The 16,908-nt window shown below is 34.2% G+C and overlaps 1 protein-coding gene across 3 annotated transcripts in view; it reads right to left on the bottom strand.

Moving 5' to 3' along the window:
• LOC137237262 (uncharacterized) overlaps positions 1-16,908 on the bottom strand; it is a 207,698-nt gene that overhangs the window by 85,618 nt on the left and 105,172 nt on the right. The window contains exon 1 of one of the 3 annotated variants that reach the window (XM_067760686.1): positions 5,363-5,712. The exons of 1 other annotated variant lie outside the window; for it this stretch is intronic. The gene's annotated coding sequence lies outside the window, so the exon portion shown is untranslated. Of the gene's footprint in view, positions 1-5,362; positions 5,713-16,908 lie in introns of those variants that run through there. One more of the 3 variants, XM_067760685.1, reaches the window with a different exon arrangement.

Genomic DNA, 16,908 nt, shown 5'->3' with positions numbered 1-16,908 from the left:
AGATATTTTCATTGCATACATATGTACATCGAATTTTATGCAATCAAAACTTTTCCTTTCTATTAATTGTATATTTTAATTTAAAACGCTTAATATCTCATTATCAGCGTATCATCCAATTATGCAAATTATTTTATATTACAATAATTACATTTAATTTTACTACTTTCACGTGTTAGCTACCAATTTGTATTTTGTTTTGATTATAACAGCTCGTTACGCACAAGTATATCTGTTTGTATTGATGTGTTTGAAATAAAATGTATACATAGATACATATGTGAATATAACATACACGCATTCAACTTCGTGGCACTTTATGTGGCATCACTTCATCGAAAGAAATTTTTATTGAAGAGAAGCGTTGACATATAAAGACGGGCCAAGTTGATTTAAATGTAAAATTAAGAAAAGAAAAAAGACAAATTACCACAAAAAAAAGCTAATTAATCAGATAATCCGTTTTGAAAAAAAAGGGACACAAACGCCGCAAAGTAAATGCGAATACAACACGCCAGTTTACGGCACAGTGCTGGCAGCAGTTGTGATCAGTAAACGGCCTTTGCTGCTTGTTGCCAATGGCGAAAGTGAAATCTACACTTCCTCAACAGATTTATTCGAAACATGAAACGCAAATCAATCAAATGTTGCTGTCGGTCAAATATTTAAATAAATGCTATATTAACATATTCATGCAGCTATCATATTAAGTTACAACTTTTGATTTATAAATGTTAGTTTTATTGCCAAAAAAAAAGTCTAACCACGCGTTTTATTTGCCAAAGCGTGAATTTTTGAAAACAGCAAAACACGAAATCAATTAGCTTATTAGGCTAGCAGTTGATTTCATAAATTTTTTCGTGCGTGCTGTTTTGATTTGTGTGTGAATCATTACGGAAACAATTTTGCTTAATTTAAATTTCCAACTTTTATTTTTTATTTGCCTGCAACCTGCAAAAAGGCGCTTTATATTTTTAATATGATCTTATATTTATTGTTCTGAGAAAGCTCTCAGTTATTTAATTAGTAGTTGGCGGTCTTAACCATAACACTTGGTTAGTTGGTCAAGCAATCAAATAAAACAAGAACACACAAAAACACATTTTCAGCCAACATTGTAGCCATTCATCATCATGCAAGTTCGTTTCTTAAGTCTTCTGTTTTATTTAAGGTTTTTCTTTTCTCGTACGCTCATACGCTTCAGTGGTTAATGCTAGCCCGTTTGCTTATTAGAATAGAACAGTAGCGTTTAAATTCGTGAAAGAAAAATTTATTACAAATTTTTTTGTGTAGAAAATGATACAGAATATGCTAATTAATACAAAATTCCGTGCTGAAGTATTTTAACAATTTCACATATAAATCACCAGTGTTTAGATTAACATTAAAATTCAGTTAATTAGGTGATGAAAGTAGACCGCTACTGCTTACTGCTCTTTAAAAAAGAAGCATCTGCTAGCGTGAATGATATAACAAACTATAGATTTTGCCATCCAACAGCTGTCCATCAAAATGTCTTTGTTCGAAAAGCTGGCACAATGGCATGAAACAATTTTTTAATTAAAAAGTGTTGTTTTAAGTTAAATGTGCGGTGCATGATTTAAGGGCACGCAAAGAAGTTCACAGCAAAATTTTTTGTTTGGATCTATTTTATCAGGGTTAAATATTGATGCTCACGGTAAGAATGAGTACAGTAAGGGTAGGCTTATTTAAGTGCTTTGGCAATTGTTGTTATAAGAGAAATTTTAATTGTAAATGTAAGTGTCAGTTTAGATGTAAGTTTAAGAGTAAGTGTTGTTGTTTTTGTTGTTGTATTAACGATAAAGACACTCCCCGAAAGCTTTAGGGACTGTTATCGATGTTGATGTTCCTTTGCTGCATAAGTTCCGAAAACAAGGCACCATTAAGATACTAGACCGACCATCTCGGGAACGAATAATATGACCATTAATAGCGGATGTAGAGAGGACAACTCAACAAAACCCGCAATTCCGAGTGTCATCCGGAACATGCTCATGGGATGAACGGCACTACGTTATTCTGTCTTATAACGGTGGCCTCCAGATACCTGATGCCCTCGGGTTGTTACTAGTCTTGCTGGGATATTGGGGGATATGTCCCAGCTGACCTATCTTCGCCCATAGGTTAGGTTAGGTTATGTTGAACTGGCCGGTCCATGAGGCCCTCACATAGACTGAGTGAGTCCTTAGTGTTACCAGATATTTATTTTTTGCCCATACTTGTGAATATAATCTATGGATACAGACAATAAACAAATTAACCAAAATAGAGCTGAACATCTCCCAAAAGACCAGGCCGATTGCGACCTTTCGGTGCAAGCCGAATCAGCTCACGCCACAGACATGGCGAGGAAGAATAGTGCCCTGCCTAACGTGCAGATGGCAGATATTGAGACTCTACAGGATGCAAATCGGCTAGAATAACAATTTTCAATCTCGTAGGAGGATGAACAGAAGCTTCTTTACTCTCCCGCGAGAAGTGATCAGACTGGCCAATAATCACCCTGACTCAGTAGTCTGGCTCACGGATTCATCGAAATTCAATGAGGGAAGAACGGCAGCTGGCATCTATGGGCCGAACTTCAAGAAATCGATACCAATGGGATGCTATCCCACCATATTTCAAGCAGAAATCTATGCAATAGGAGTTTGTGGTAGAGTATGTCAACGGAGAGACTCATATTCGAAACGCATCTACATGACGTCGGACAGCCAGGCGGCCCTCCGCGCCTTTCAAACCTACACAATTACATCTAGGCTAGGAGATAACTGCATTGAGATCCTTAATGAATTGGGAGCCAAAAACAAGGTTTTGTTAGGATGGGTTCCCGGACATCAGGGACATTACTGTAATTAACATGCAGATTACATAGCCAAGCGCGGTGCTACATCAGCATTCTATGGTCCAGAGCCTTTCTGTTGACTCACAAAAGCACACACTAAGGAAATCATAAGTAACTGGGAAACAAAAAATTCAAACGTCACTTGATTAACTGCCCAAGGCAAGGACAGGCCAAATTTTCACACTTCCGGCAACGAAAGTAACGGCCAAACTCATTAATCTAAGCAGGGAGGACCTACGAACGCTCACTGGGTATTATACGGGACACTGTAGTCTAGGATATCACCTAAGTAAGTTTAATCTATCCAACACTAAAATTTGTCGTTTCTATGAGCTGGAGGATGAAACGCCGGTTCACTTTCTCTACAAATGCGTCGCTCTGGCAAGGCTCTGGCAGATGTGTCTCTTAATCCCTATGTGATATGAAGTAAAAAGCTTGAAGAGGTACTTAAATACATTAAGAGCTTCCACATACAAAATTAAGTTGAAAGGTCATGTACAATAGATCTACAAAAAGGTCGCAGTGCTTCCAGGCCTAATAATAATAACACTATGCGACAAAATCAACTTTTCTTCTGGGTATTGGACCAAACCAACTTTTTTTTTAGAAGAATGAGGCTTAAGTATAAAAATTACTGTCTCCGTTTTTCGAAGTTAGCCTCCAAAAAATAGATATCGGCTTTCGAAATTCGAAGTTCTACATTTCGAAATTTTACTTTATTTTGTAAACGTGTTCAGCAATTAAAAAAAATTAAAATGTGGTCGCAGTCTGCTCTTTTCCCTTATTTGAAGGCTTGAATTCATTTTTTGAGAAATTTACTATAACAGCTGTTATACGAGGTGAAAAGTCAGATAGTCCGATGATAATGGCTACTACTTTCATGTCTGCACTGGAATTGCTCGTACTGTAATTTTACAAAAAAACGAATTCAGCCATTCAAATAAAAGAAAAAGGCGGACCACCACCACGTTTTTACTTTTTTAATTTGCTGAACGCGTTAACAAAAAAAAAAATAAAATTTCGTGGTTCGAAAGCAGATATCTATTTTTTGGAAGCTAACTTCGAAAAAAGGAGATAGTACTTTGTGTACATAAGCCTCAGTCTCTACAAAAAGTGGGTTTTGTCCAATACCCAGTCGGCTGTTGTACAGTGTAATAATAATGCCAAGTTGATCTCATACACTCAAAACCAGAGCTGAAGCCCTATGCACTTGTAGCACTTTTAATATAGTTTTGCTCTGAATCATAGGCACACAAATTTACAATTCAAATACAAAAAAAAAAAAAATAAATCATCTATTAGTATTTTCAAATTTTCTAAGATATTCGATATTAATAATTATATAACACAAAACTTATATTGTAAATTAATTCTTGTATTTTTTATAAATTAGTTCAATGTGAAATGAAGAAAAAAATTATTTTACTTTAAATAAAAAAATATATAATTTTTTTGCTAATGGCTTAGATCTACATATTTCTGCACACATTAGGGTGCCTTTCCAAAAAAAAAATGCGGAAAGTGTTAAAACATTTTCTCAAAACTTATGTTTGTGGAAGTTAGGGGTACAAAAGGAAAGGAGTTTATGTAAAGTGGACTTCGGCGAAGTATCCCCACCCAGAATTTAAATATACGTAATAAACACAAAGATCAGCTTATTTGTTTAAAGGGTGTGTCCTCTGTTGGGTAGGTTGAATTAGCTGTTTTCAGATTTTATATACTATCTTCAATGACATAGGAGTCTGTGAATAACTTGACGCAGTTCACAACTGCACAATGCTGCACGTATTTAATGCCAACAGTCCAATCGATATCATAAGAATATAGTTTTGCATTTCTTTGATAAACTTTACCTATCACTTCTTTTTTTTATGCTTGACTTAAGTAGTTAGTGACCTGTGCCTATCAATGAAACTTACGGAGCTACGGAGGGAAACTTTTGCAAAACTCGTTCTTAGAATGTAGGTTTAACTATACCAAAATTAAAACAGTAGTTATTTAACCCTTTGTTGAAATACAAACGAGCATCCATATAACCACTTTCTTTAATAAAAACAATTTCTTGTTCACAACAATCTAATAAAAATTCAGAACCACACACATTTTGTCGAAAATTTCACTTTCTTTACACAAAACATCTTTCGTTATCAATTCACCGTACTCGACACCAAAAAACGAAAAACCAGATGTCATTAAGCGCGTTAAATGGTTTTACTGAGTGAATAAAAAATTTCCAAAAAAATGGATTTCGTCCGCACATATGCACGCTTATGAATAGGTAAATTAAAATAAAAAAAAGATATAGTACGACAAGTTAATGAACAACAGAAAACTAGAATTGTAAGTAGTTCTTTAAATGGAAAGTGCAAAACAATCTTCTCTAAAAAAAAAAATATTAAATGAACTGTCACTTCCTTTAATGTCTGTGCTTAACTGCACCAAGCTGTATGCACATACATACAAACATATATTGTATAAAATTCTTCAACTTGTATTTACCTACTTATTTTTCTCACTTTCCACTTTGCGATCACTTAATGCGACATTCAGTTTCTTTTAATTATCATTTGAAAGCTTGACAAATCGACACTCAGCACTTTGTATTCAACATTCTTTTTTTTTTTGTGATTTCTTTACATTTCACTTGAGGTGACAAGACTTCAACATAAATTACATACTTTTGTATAGCACTTTTATTTCTTACATTCACGCTTTAGTGTATATAGAATGACAGCGAAATTCGACATGGGCATAGAAAATCCTTGATGTGGGTATACACTTTTTTAAAAGCACTTCGTTTGATCGATTGATTGACCGTCCGTTGTTTATTGAGTCTTCTAGCTTACTGTTTTAGTCCATTTGTGCTGGTGCTCTACTGACTTACAGTTAAATGGTGAAGTAGCACCTTTTGTTATTTTTCTGTTACTGATTGCTTCTGGCGCCGTTAACACAGCACAGTCACACACATACACACACTTTTGACGAGTGAAGTACCTTACATTGTTTGTGCAGTTGAAGTAACATCATTTCACCAATTCCTCTCTTAACCGCAACTTTCATCAACTTTTTGTGTGTTTACTTTACAGTAAACTTTTATTACTCTCAAAACGTTACTCTTTTCTTCTTGACCTTCAACAATAATTTCTGCAATAATTTCTTCAGCGCTTGGCTGTTCAATAAAAATGTTTGGGCGTGTGGTAAGTGGGTAACTATTTGTGTTACTCGAACTAAAAATAATAATGCCGATAGCTAATGTTTGTCGAACAATGAAGGCGTGAGTACCAAGTGCTCATGAAGTTCGAGTTGCAAACATACAAATATCGATAAGTTATTGTTTTACTATCCGAAAAGCGAAATTAACGTAAAACTATCGGTTAATTATCGAGTTTTTTCGCCGAGTCATCGGTCTCTATCGGCTAATAATTATTGGCTGCAGATTTGTTATCGATCTTGTTCATAAAATTTTCATAACAAAACTTTGGGTTGTCGATAATAAGTCAATAATTTGACAAAAACAAATTGGTAACATTCCTGTAACAAATCGATACCTATGCGATAGCAAATTTATAACATTTTGATAACATATTTACAATTTTAGATAGAAAATTCAATAAAAAAGCGACAAATTTTTGACAACAACCTTTAAGCTTTCTATAATAAATCGATAGATATTCGATGACGCATTCATAATAAATCGATAACTCTTCCATAGAAACTTGATAACTCGTAAATAACAAATCGATAACGAAAAGATAAATTTTCTTATCGATCGCAAGTTTATAACAATTCAATAACTTTTTTATAATAAGTCTACAAAGTTTTGATAAAAATTTATAACTTTCCGAAAACATATTAACGATTTCTCGATAATAATTCGATAACTCGTCGATATAAAAGCGCTAACCCATAGATAATAAATAAAATTTTCTATGAAAAAAAATTGATAACACTCTGAAACCTAATCGATAGCTTTGCATTAGCAAATCTACAACGCTTTTATGATATACCGATACATTTTCGATGGCAAATTTGACAATATGTTGATAAATTTTCAGAAGAAACTATTAAATTTTCGATAATTAATCAATAAGCATTCGATTACGTCCCGCCATCTCATCCAATATCCTTAACTCATAAATAACCTATTTTATCGTTCGCAAGTTTATAACAATTCAATAGCTTTTCTATAATAACACCATAAACTTTTGAATTTCTAAATTTTTTCAATTTTCTGTAACAAATCGATAAACATTCGGTGATAAATCTATAATTTTTCAATTACAAACTGATAAATTGTCGACAAAAAATCGATTACTCTAAGATAACATTTCTTATAGATAGCACGTTAAAAAAATCGATAATTTGTCTGTAACAAAACGATCACTTTTTTAATAAAAGTCGATAAATGTAAGAGAAAAAAAATCGACAACATTTCTCACAGATAAAACTTCTTATCAATGGCACGTTTAAAAAATACAACAATTATTCTGCAACAACTCGATTGAAAATCGATAACTTTTCTATAACAAATACATAACTTTTTGATAATCGACAATTAAGAGATAGATTTTTCTATTAAATGCACGTTTATAACAATTCGATAAAAAGTCGAAAAATTTACGGCAAAAAACCGAGAGATCATCTATCGAAAATCAATAACTTAGGGATAACCTTAGTTATCAACTTCGAAAGCAAATCGATAACTCATCTATACCTCGTCGATAGCACACTGAAAACTGGTAACTTTTCGAGAAGAAATAATTCACACATCTTCTTGCCGTCGATAACAAACCGATTTTTTTGAACACGGTAGTGTAAACTTGTTTAAAACGGGGGCGGAATCTGTTATTCCTTTTATAATATAATTCCTTGCAAAACTATTAATTTTGGACTTTTAATATATTTGGATCAAAATAAAAATTATTTTCGGATTTTTGATACCTGAGTCTGATAGAACTAGTTAAACTCGGACTTTTAAAAATAAAAGTTCGGAAAAAAAGTTAAATCCGGACTTTTAGATAACAAAGAAACGGCTTAACCGAATTAAATTTTTTTTTTATTTCGGATAAACTATTTCTTTGTTATCAAATGAAGCCGGAATTTTAGTTTGGCCTTACGAAATAAAAGTCCGGATGTAACTTTTATTTCCGGACTTTTATTTTTAAAAGTCCGAGTTTAACTAGTTCTATCGGAATCAAAAAATTAAAATACAGATTTTACTTTTATATGTGGACTTTTATGGAAAAATTTCGAAAAATAAAAAGGATTCATGATTCGACATGATATTGCTATAGGGATACCTAGGAACTCAAACATTTTCACCTAGGACAGTTTTTTGACCAAGACTTTTTCGACTCCGAAAAAAAAAAATTATTATTATTTTCCGTCCCTGGTTTAAAACGTTTTGATGTAAGAAAGTATTTGGTTTATTTAAAGGGCTTAGAAAACTAAATTCGGACAAGGATTTGAAAATTTAAAGAAAGTTTTCGTTGGATTCTTGTATTCTACTTTCCGCGTAGACTTACTTAAAACTTTTTTCAAGCAAGAGCACGCAAGTGAATTCAATCGTATTAGCAGTTCAATTGCCGATCGATGAAGGCCCTTCTCCTGCCGTTATATAAGCACTTCTTCCGTAAAAAGCTAAATATGTTTTAAAAAATTGCAACTGTTGAGGTGTTAAAATTTGATATTTGTTTTATACTGTAAACGCTGAAAAGCTTATATGAATATCAAAGTCTACAAAAAAAAAACAAGAAATGCGAGAATAGCTCTCAAAGGCGTACTGAAAGTTGGAAAAAAGTGCACTGTTAAATATACACCCATACATATATATTTGTTAAAGAACAATGGACACAAATTAGCAGGCATTATGCTTAAGATAAATCATTGCGAAACCACAATATCTGTTTTCAAATTTTTTTCGCCAACTATTTTGCGTGGGAGGATAAGAGTTTGGCAAAAATGTGTTTTCTCTAATTTATCAGTTTAACACAATAACAGCGAACAAATATTTATTGCCAAAACAATGACCTCTAATCAAATGGAAATTAATTCGAAATTATAATAATAAGTACTATTTTTTCTTAACAATGAATCTACATTTAAAACTTTCTTCCAACATATCTATATTTTAATTAAGTAAACAACAGTATAGCCAAAATTAAATTCATGTTAATCATCAATGGCACACAAGACTGCAAAAAGTTTAAACTTTTTTATAGAGGTCCGAACTTTTGTTCTGTTGTTAATTTAAAGCAGAAAATTTGGTGATATTGAAAGAAGTTAAATACGAAATTCATCAAGACTATCTCAATTTTTAAATAAATAATATCTGTTGTTTTGCTCCCCTTATACATGACTATGAAATAAGTCTTATAAAAATTATTTAACCACCACCAAAATTCAATTTATCTTAGGCTTTCAACAACACCGACACCTCGTTAAATTTTTTTTTTTAACAACAGATCTATTGAACTGCGAATTACTTGAGTGATTGTTTGGCATTGGGTACAGACAAGGAATGAAACATCTTATCCTTTCCTACAAGTGGGAATCACCTTTGCTTTCTACGGTGATAACTGCACGATAAATTGAACGGTCCTCGACCCCTCGATAGATGATCTTTGCCTTTAACTGCGTGCTTTTCTCCTTTGTTTCCAGTTTTTTTACATATCCTGACGTTATTTACGATATTATTTGCTACGTGGACGAAGCAAATGTCAGTTTTATTGGATATCCGCGGCGATTCAAATACGCTACCTTCTGTCAGATAAAATGAACAAATACAAGGCGCGATATACCTCCAAATATAATTTAGGCAGAGCTTCTATTCCAATTTGCGTTGTTGCTTTTGTAGCGACAAGGTAACTCCCCGAAGCTTTTGCCGGATATAAATCCCGTAGGTTCCGGGGACTGTAGGATTCCCCTGGAATGAGTGAGGCTGACAAATGGGTTGTGGAAGCTATGAATGGCACCGCGCTCTTTTTTAATTGTTCCTTCAAATTGGTGCAACGGGACCTACATGTTTTATGCCGAACGGCATCTGCATAGCAGATGAGTTTTAACTGTGAAGCTTTTCATGGCAAGAAATATACTCGGAGTATTCGCCAAATCACTGCCGAGGGAGACCTGGCTTAGAAAAAATTTGTTCTAATTTAAAAAACTTTTTTCTAAATTTTAAAAGGTATTTGCAAATTTTTAGGTAATATTTTTCTTATGTGTATATTTGAGACATAAAACTGCTGTAATTTTACCGCGAAGATGTTCATGTTAATTTTTGTTTTCAAGCAGAAATAAAGAGGTTTGACTTAAATAGTTCTGCATAAACATATAAATCAGACAAGTAGTGCGTACGTTCAGGTCTAAGAATTATTGCTTGTCAGCTTACCGGCATGATCTTTAGCGCGTGCGGTTTGTTGAGCGTCTTAAATTGGATAAACGGCGCGTGCTACAATTTTCACTAATACAAAGCAACAACACGCGTTGTCAAATTAAAACATAGCCAATGAACAAAATTAGTTTCAACAAACTTGGCATAATTTTTTCGAGATTCCATACATAAAGTGTACACAGTATGTCTTTAAATATAATAACACAACTACATGCACATTTCTAACAGTATTTCAGAAAAGCGGAATGAAATGCAGAAAAACGCAAATGTATTTCAGAAGACTTCAAATAAAATTCAGAAAAACAAAAATGTATTTTAGAAAATTTCAAATATCAACGATGAATTAATAATTTGAGTTTTAAACCACAATATAGTTCACATTAATTAAGAATTATATTGTTGATAATGTCGGAATGGAAGGGATTGTGAGTACCATGTAAAAAGTTTGTTGATAAGTTCGCAGTCATTGGTTTTCAACTGATTATCCCTTTCTCGTAGCTGGAAAGACCCAAAACCTTAACCCTCTTAATTAAGTTTTTATAATTTCAACATCATTTTTAATGTTTCTGAATAGGTTGTCGGAATGGACTAGTTACCGAGCAACACTGATTCATATTCAAAGTGATTAATAATTATGCCTTCACTAATGTGATTTCGAGCAGCAAATAAACGATTATAACATAAAATTAAGGGTTGCACTGTGTGGGGTGCACAGTGTGAAAGGTTGGAAAGGAGAAGTGTTTCCAAGACAGCCACCCAAATTACTGACATCAGAAAATATATAAGTTTCTTTATTTGAAAAAACGAGTCAGAGGTATAAAAATCAATACAAGGAGCCTTAAGTCTACGTTAAAAAACAATTATAAATAAGGCGCGTTAATCTCTGAAGAAATTTAAGGCCAATTTACGTAGTTTTTTCCTTAAGTTTTCCTACAGGTTAGGAGAACGACGCCTTACGCCCACTCCGAAGAGCATCTGCAAGGAAGATGAGTTGTTACATGGCAGAAACAAAAACATATAATTTGCACCTTGGTTAAAATCAGAAATTCTCTCAGAAATATGAAAACAGTCCAGAAATTAGCTCGAACATATAATTATATTTATTTATCATTTTATTCTGACTTCAACGAGAAACTGGGTTATAGTTGAATTCAAATTTTGTAACACAATTTTTCATAAATTAATTAACTTTGAAGAAGTGACCTATTTTTTTGAGCAAATTGGAAGCGTGGGCGTTAATTAAAAATAACAAGCATACTCGTCCATCACATATTATACTTCCCAGCGGGTTAGAGGGTCAGAATATAACCGCTGTAGGTATGCCTGTCGTAAGAGGCGACTAAAATACCAGATTCAAGGGGTTGTGTAGCGCAACCCTTCAGGTTGCCAGCGCAATATACAGCTTCTCCTAACCTCATTGTCAACCTCACCTATCCGCGGCGAATCCCGTTTCACTAACAGACGAGGCTCTGGCGACTCCATGCCTCTCATGGGACTTGGCGGTGGAAAGGGAAGGATGGCCTGAAGGTTTAACGTGGTCATATAAATCGTTCCCGAGATGGTCGGGCTAGCACATTAATGGTGCTGTGTTACCGGAGCGTACCGGATCTGTATCCGGCAAAGGACAATCACATCGATAACACTCCCCAAAGCCTTCGGAGAGCAACCTTATCGCTACAACAATAATAACAACAACATATTATTATATAAGTATGCTCAACAGCTTTATTCACATACATACAGATATTTACTGTTTAGTTATAAACACATTGTACATATTTAAAAGTATAAGTTGCTATTACCTTATTACTACGTTTTGTCATGCACGGTCACTGATAACTTTATTTTCTTATTATCACTTGCAATTTATAATGTTCAGATGGATATACATAACTTCATAAAAACATATGCTAACATTTGATTACTTTACCATTGATCTGTAATCATTGTTCTATATAAAACATATATACATATGTATGCTAGCATAAAACAAGTAATGACGGCACTGTCTTCGGCTGTGCCGAAGACTTCATACCTTTCATGAATGGGGCTGAGCAATAATCTTATCCCGTTCGTAATCTCCAAATAATAGCATGTATAAAACAAGTAAGGAAGGTTAAGTTCGGGTGTAACCGAACATTACATACTCAGTTGAGAGCTATGGTGACAACATAAGGGAAAATAACCATGTAGGAAAATGAACCGAGGGAAAACCTGGAATATGTTTGTATGACATGTATATCAAATGAAAGGCATTAAAGAGTATTTTATGAGGGAGTGGGCCATAGTTCTATAGGTGGACGCCATTTAGAGATATAGCTATAAAGGTGGATCAGGGTTGACTCTAGAATGCGTTTGTACGATATGGGTATCAAATGAAAGGTGTTAATGAGTATTTTAAAAGGGAGTAATCCTTAGTTCCATAGGTGGACGCCGTTTCGAGATATCACCACCAAGGTGGACCAGGGGTGACTCTAGAATGCGTTTGTACGATATGGGTATCAAATGAAAGGTGTTAATGAGTATTTTAAAAGGGAGTAATCCTTAGTTCCATAGGTGGACACCGTTTCGAGATATCTCCATAAAGGTGGACCAGGGGTGACCCTAGAATTTGTTTGTTCAATATGGGCATCAAACGAATGGTGTTAATGAGTATTTTAAAAGGGAGTGGGCCTTAGTTCTATAGGTGGATGCCGTTTCGAAATATCGCCATAAAGGTGGACCAGGGGTGACTCTAGAATGTGTTTGTACGATATGGGTATCAAATTATAGGTATTAATTAGGGTTTTAAAAGGGAGTTGTGGTTGTTGTATAGGTGGTCGCCTTTTCGAGATATCGCCATAAAGGTGGACCAGGGGTGACTCTAGAATGCGTTTGTACGATATGGGTATCAAATGAAAGGTGTTAATGAGTATTTTAAAAGGGAGTAATCCTTAGTTCCATAGGTGGACGCCGTTTCGAGATATCGCCATAAAGGTGGACCAGGGGTGACCCTAGAATTTGTTTGTTCAATATGGGCATCAAACGAATGGTGTTAATGAGTATTTTAAAAGGGAGTGGGCCTTAGTTCTATAGGTGGATGCCGTTTCGAAATATCGCCATAAAGGTGGACCAGGGGTGACTCTAGAATGTGTTTGTACGATATGGGTATCAAATTAAAGGTATTAATGAGGGCTTTAAAAGGGAGTGGTGGTTGTTGTATAGGTGGTCGCCTTTTCGAGATATCGCCATAAAGGTGGACCAGGAGTGACTTTAGAATATGTTTGTACGATATGGGTATCAAATGAAAGGTTTTAATGAGTATTTTAAAAGGGCGTGGGACTTAGTTCTATAGGTGGACGCCTTTTCGAGATATCGCCATAAAGGTGACCAGGGGTGACTCTAGAATGTGTTTGTACGATATGGGTATCAAATTAAAGGTATTAATGAGAGTTTTAAAAGTGAGTGGTGGTAGTTGTATATGTGAAGGCATTTTCCAGATATCGACCAAAATGTGGACCAGGGTGACCCAGAACATCATCTGTTGGATACCGCTAATTTATTTATATATGTAGTACCTGCCAAGATTTTAAGGGTTTTTTATTTCGCCCTGCAGAACTTTTTAATTTGTTTCTACTTAATATGGTAGGTGTCACAACCATTTTATAAAGTTTTTTCTAAAGTTATATTTCGCGTCAATAAAACAATCCAATTACCTTACCATGTTTCATCCCTTTTTTCGTATTTGGTATAGAATTATGGCATTTTTTTCATTTTTCGTAATTTTCGATATCGAAAAAGTGGGCGTGGTCATAGTCGGATTTCATTCATTTTTCATACCAAGATAAAGTGAGTTCAAGTAAGCACGTGAACTAAGTTCATTAAAGATATGCCGATTTTTGCTCAAGTTATCGTGTTAACGGCCATGCGGAAGGACAGACGAACGACTGCGTGTATAAAATCTATGCCCCTACCAAATTTCAAAAGGATTGGTTAGTTTTTGTTCGAATTATGGCGTTAAAAGTATCCTAGACAAATTAAATGAAAAAGGGCGGAGCCACGCCCATTTTGAAATTTTCTTTTATTTTTGTATTTTGTTGCACCATATCATTACTGGAGTTGAATGTTGACATAATTTACTTATATACTGTAAAGATATTAAATTTTTTGTTAAAATTTTACTTTAAAAAAAAAATTTTTTTTAAAAGTAGGCGTGGTCCTTCTCCGATTTTGCTAATTTTTATTGAGCATACATATAGTAATAGCAGTAACGTTCCTGCCAAAGTTCATCATGATATCTTCAACGAATGCCAAATTACAGCTTGCAAAACTTCTAAATTACCTTCTTCTAAAAGTGGGCGGTGCCACGCCCATTGTCCAAAATTTTACTAATTTTCTATTCTGCGTTATAAGTTCAACTCATATACCAAGTTTCGTCGCTTTATCTGTCTTTTGTAATGAATTATCGCACTTTTTCGGTTTTTCGAAATTTTCGATATCGAAAAAGTGGGCGTGGTTATAGTCCGATATCGTTCGTTTTAAATAGCGATCTGAGATGAGTGCTCAGGAATCTACATACCAAATTTCATCAAGATACCTCAAAATTTACTCAAGTTATCGTGTTAACGGACGGACGGACGGACGGACATAGCTCAATCAAATTTTTTTTCGATCCGGATTATTTTGATATATGGAAGTCTATATCTATCTCGATTCCTTTATATATGTACAACCAACCGTTATCCAATCAAACTTAATATACTCTGTGAGCTCTGCTCAACTGAGTATAATAAGAAATATATAGTGAACAGATATAGATACCTAAACGATTTTTAAGATAAATATAAAATAATTAAAAAAAAATTTTTAAGTTAAACGGTTTTATTGAAAACAATACTTACATGAAATAATAATAATACGAAAAGCTACAAAATAATTAGGTAGGTCATAGGTACTAGTCATCACACTCCTCATCAATCTAGGGCGTTGATCAGACAGCTAAATAAAAGCGTTGGGCGCGTGAAATTTCTAAAAATGTGAGGCGTAGCATAACCTGATTAAGGTTCAGTTGGTTTTACTTATGACTATCAATAGAAACATGACGCGTCCAACGCTTTTATTTAATTGTCTGATAAATGCCCTAAATTGAAAAAGAGTGTAATAACTAGTACCTAGGACCTACCTAATTATTTTGTAGCTTTTCGTATTATTATTATTTCATGTAAGTATTGTTTTCAATAAAACCGTTTAACTAAAATTTTTTTTTTTTATTATTTTAGTCTTTATTTAATTGCCTATTATTTCTCATTCTATTTAGTTCATTAAGTGACTCATTATTACAAGGACTCTTTCCTGACAATTTGCTACAACCTAAGTACTCAATACATAATCCTTCCAAAGACCTTACTCGAATCTGCGCCACGTATGCTTTTCCCTCCTCCAACTCCAAAATATTTTGATGTCACTTCTACTGGACTGTATGCAATATTTGTTCCAAATATGAGACAAATCGGGCATCATAGGTCGCTTTCTATTCATGTATGTATTATGTGTTCCAAATATGGACCAAATCAAATCGGACCACAAATACGATTTTTGTGAATATCTCGATCCTTGCGCCACCTAGCGGCGATTTTTTTGATAGGTCGCTTTCTATTCTTGTATGTATTATTGTTCCCAGCATGAGCCAAATGGGACCACAAATACGATTTTTGTGATTATCTCGATCCATGCGCCACCTAGCGGCGATTTTTTTCACAGGTCGATTTCTATTCTTCCATGTATTATGTGTTCCAAATATGAGCCAAATCGGACCACAAATGCGAATTTTGCTAATATCTCGATCCTTGCGCCACCTAGCGGCGATTTTTTTCTTATTATTGCATTGTCATCGGGTTCTGAAGTATATTCCAAGTTTCAAGCTTGTAGCTTATCGGGAAGTTACTTAAATTTCAATTACAAGAAATAAATGGCCAAAAATCTATCTGAACGATCGGTTGTATGGGATATATATTATATATAGCTCCGATCGAAATGATTTTGTCATGAAATCTTCTTTGCTATATTAGAATAAATATCACCAAGTTTAGCGTTTTTATATCGGAAATTAAGGGAGAAATTGCCAATAATCTTTCTATCTCAACGATCGGTTGTATGGGATATATACTAGATATAGCTCCGATCAAATTGATTTTTTCAGAAAATCTTCTATGATATATTAAAGTATACATCACCGAGTTTCACGTTCATACTTTCTAAATTGCGGATGTAATGACCAAAATCTTCTTATCTGAACGATCGGTTGTATGGGAGATATATGTTTTAGTGGTCCGATCCTACCGTATCCGACAAATGTCTAATATAATACAAAAAGACATACTTGCGCCAAATTTCATTGACATATCTCAAAATTTGAGGGAATAGTTTGCGTTCATACAGACAGACGGACGGACATGGCTGTATCAACTCAGTTCGTCGCCCTGATCAATTCGGTATACTTAATGGTGAGTCTATCTTCTATATTTCTCAACGTTACAAACATCGGACCAAAGTTAATATACCATTTCATGTTCATGAAAGGTATAAAAAACCTATTTCGCACTACCGCTAAAGCAGCTGACTTTGTCAGCACATGATTGCACATAATTAATTACATCTCTTGTTTGTGCTACCCTTA

Source organism: Eurosta solidaginis, chromosome 1, assembly GCF_040869045.1.
Source record: "Eurosta solidaginis isolate ZX-2024a chromosome 1, ASM4086904v1, whole genome shotgun sequence".
NCBI classification, from domain to species: Eukaryota; Metazoa; Arthropoda; class Insecta; order Diptera; family Tephritidae; genus Eurosta; species Eurosta solidaginis.
The sequence above is the reverse complement of the archived record's forward strand: the minus strand, read 5'-3'. Positions and strand labels throughout refer to the sequence as shown.